The sequence below is a fragment of the Triticum urartu genome, chromosome 1 (assembly GCF_003073215.2).
Source record: "Triticum urartu cultivar G1812 chromosome 1, Tu2.1, whole genome shotgun sequence".
Taxonomy (NCBI): domain Eukaryota; kingdom Viridiplantae; phylum Streptophyta; class Magnoliopsida; order Poales; family Poaceae; genus Triticum; species Triticum urartu.
The window spans coordinates 164,039,623-164,043,359 of NC_053022.1; positions in this window are offsets into that span (position 1 = coordinate 164,039,623).

Here is a 3,737-nt window from a genome sequence, read left to right on the forward strand (position 1 = left end):
GGGGGGGGGGGGGGGGGGGGGGGGGAGGGGGGGGGGGGGGGGGGGGGGGGGGGGGGGGGGGTAGGCACGCCCCCTACCTCGTGGCCTCCTCTTTTTTGTGTTGAAGTAAGGTCCAAGTCTCCTGGGTCTTGTTCGTTGAGAAAATCACGTTCCCGAAGGTTTCATTCCGTTTGGACTCCGTTTGATATTCCTTTTCTTCGAAACCCTAAAACAGGCAAAAAACAACAAGTCTGGGCTGGGCCTCCGGTTAATATGTTAGTCCCAAAAATAATATAAAAGTGGATAATAAAGCCCAATAATGTCCAAAATAGTAGATAATATAGCATGGAGCAATCAAAAATTATAGATACGTTGGAGATGTATCAAGCATCCCCAAGCTTAATTCCTGCTCGTCCTCGAGTAGGTAAATGATAAAAATAGAATTTTTGATGCGGAGTGCTACTTGGCATAATTTTAATGTAATTCTTCTTAATTGTGGTATGAATATTCAGATCCGAAAGATTCAAGATAAAAGTTTAATATTGACATAAAAATAATAATACTTCAAGCAAACTAACAAAGCAATCATGTCTTCTCAAAATAACATGGCCAAAGAAAGTTATCCCTACAAAATCATATAGTCTGGCTATGCTCCATCTTCACCACACAAAATATTTAAATCATGCACAACCCCAATGATAAGCCAAGCAATTGTTTCATACTTTTGGTGTTCTCAAACTTTTTCAATCTTCACGCAATACATGAGCGTGAGTCATGGATATAGCACTATAAGTGGAATAGAATGGTGGTTGTGGAGAAGACAAAAAGGGAGAAGATAGTCTCACATCAACTAGGCATATCAACAGGCTATGGAGATGCCCATCAATAGATATCAATGTGAGTGAGTAGGGATTGCCATGCAACAGATGCACTAGAGCTATAAGTATATGAAAGCTGAACAAAAGAAACTAAGTGGGTGTGCATCCAACTTGCTTGCTCATGAAGACCTAGGGCATTTTGAGGAAGCCCATCATTGGAATATACAAGCCAAGTTCTATAATGAAAAATTCCCACTAGTATATGAAAGTGATAACATAGGAGACTCTCTATCATGAATATCATGGTGCTACTTTGAAGCACAAGTGTGGTAAAAGGATAGTAACATTGTCCCTTCTCTCTTTTTCTCTCATTTTTTATTTGGGCCTTTTCTCCTTTTTTATGGCCTCTTTTCTTTCTCTCCCTTTTTTCGTCCGGAGTCTCATCCCGACTTGTGGGGGAATCATAGTCTCCATCATCCTTTCCTCACTGGGACAATGCTCTAACAATGATGATCATCACGCTTTTATTTTTCTTACAACTCGATACTTAGAACAAAATATGACTCTATATGAATGCCTCCGGCGGTGTACCGAGATGTGCAATGAATCAAGAGTGACACGTATGAAAGAATTATGAATGGTGGCTTTGCCACAAATACGATGTCAACTACATGATCATGCTAAGCAATATGACAATGATGGAGTGTGTCATAATAAACAGAACGGTAGAAAGTTGCATGGCAATTATCTCGGAATGGCTATGGAAATGCCATAATAGGTAGGTATGGTGGCTGTTTTGAGGAAGGTATATGGTGGGTGTATGATACCGGCGAAAGGTGCGCGGTATTAGAGAGGCTAGAAAAGGTGGAACGGTGAGAAAAGTGCGTATAATCCATGGACTCAACATTAGTCATAAAGAACTCATATACTTATTGCAAAAATCTACAAGTTATCAAAGCAAAGTATTACGCGCATGCTTCTAGGGGGATATATTGGTAGGAAAATACCATCCCTCGTTCCCGACCGCCACTCATAAGGAAGACAATCAAAAAATAAATCATGCTCCAACTTCATCACATAACGGTTCACCAGACGTGCATGCTACGGGAATCACAAAATTTAACACAAGTATTTCTCAAATTCACAACTACTCAACTAGCATAACTCTAATATCAACATCTTCATATCTCAAAACAACTATCAAGCATCAAACTTCTCATAGCATTCAACACACTCATAAGGAAGTTCTTTTCCTATTCTTGAATTCCAAGCATATTAGGATTATTTAAGAAAATTACCATGCTATTTAAGACTCTCAAAATAATCTAAGCGAAGCATGAGAGACCAATAGTTTCTATAAAACAAATCCACCACCGTGCTCTAAAAGATATAAGTGAAGTACTAGAGCAAAACTATATAACTCAAATGATATAAGTGAAGCACATAGAGTATTCTAACAAATTCCAAATCATGTAAGGCTCTCTAAAAAGGCGTGTACAGCAAGGATGATTGTGGTAAACTAAAAAGTAAAGACTCAAATCATACAAGACGCTCCAAGCAAAACACATATCATGTGGCGAATAAAAATATAGCTCCAAGTAAAGTTATCGATAGAAGTCGACGAAAGAGGGGATGCCTTCCGGGGCATACCCAAGCTTTGGCTTTTAGGTGTACTTAGATTATCTTGGGGGTGACATGGGCATCCCCAAGCTTAGGCTCTTGCCACTCCTTGTTCCATAATCCATCAAATCTTTACCCAAAACTTGAAAAACTTCACAACACAAAACTCAAAGTAGAAAATCTCGTGAGCTCCGTTAGCGAAAGAAAACAAAAGACCACTTCAAGGTATTGTAATGAACTCATTCTTTATTTATATTGGTGTTAAACCTACTGTATTCCAACTTCTCTATGGTTTATAAACTATTTTACTAGCCATAGATTCATCAAAATAAGCAAACAACACACGAAAAACAGAATCTGTCAAAAACAGAACAGTCTGTAGTAATCTGTAGCTAGCAAAAGATCTGGAACCCCAAAAATTCTAAAATAAATTTATGGACGTGAGGAATTTACCTATTAATCATCTTCAAAACTAATTAACTAAATAGCACTTTACAAATAAAAATGGAAGCAGTTCTCGTGAGCGCTAAAGTTTCTGTTTTTTACAGCAAGTGTAACAAGACTTTCCCCAAGTCTTCCCAACGGTTCTACTTGGCACAAACACTAATTAAAAACAAAAAACACAACCAAAACAGAGGCTAGATAAATTATTTATTACTAAACATGAGCAAAAAGCAAGGAATAAAAATAAAATTGGGTTGCCTCCCAACAAGCTCTATCGTTTAACTCCCCTAGCTAGGCATAAAAAGCAAGGATAGATCTAGGTATTGCCATCTTTGGTAGGAAATTCTTCAATGAGGCATCTACCATCCTTAGGAATTTCTTACTTTTTATTGATTATCAAACTTTTAGGCACAAGATCGAAAAATTCATTTGTAACAAATGGTTCCTTAATGATAGCAAAGAGATTGGGATGAATACTTATAGATTTGAGATCCGCAGTTTCCTTACTAGAGGATTCACCCTTATTTTTAGGAACATACATAAGCTTGGAAATTTTAGTGGGAGGGCTTGGAGTATTCTTTACGGAAGAAAAAGTGGTTCCCAAGTTGGTAATAATATCCTCGAGTTTATCGATCCTAGTGGAATCATGATTTAATTTCTCATTAACTATGGGTTCCTTCTCTTTAATATTTTTCAAAGGGTCTCCTGCTTTAGATCCATATTGAGAGATTCGGTTGTGGATCTTTTTATCCAAATTTTCAATTAACTCTACGGTAGCAACCTTATTTTCAATAATTTCAAGTCTTTGCATTACATGATCCAAAGTTAATACAGTTCCATTAACCAAAAGAGGGGGTGAGCCAAACAATTCTATCA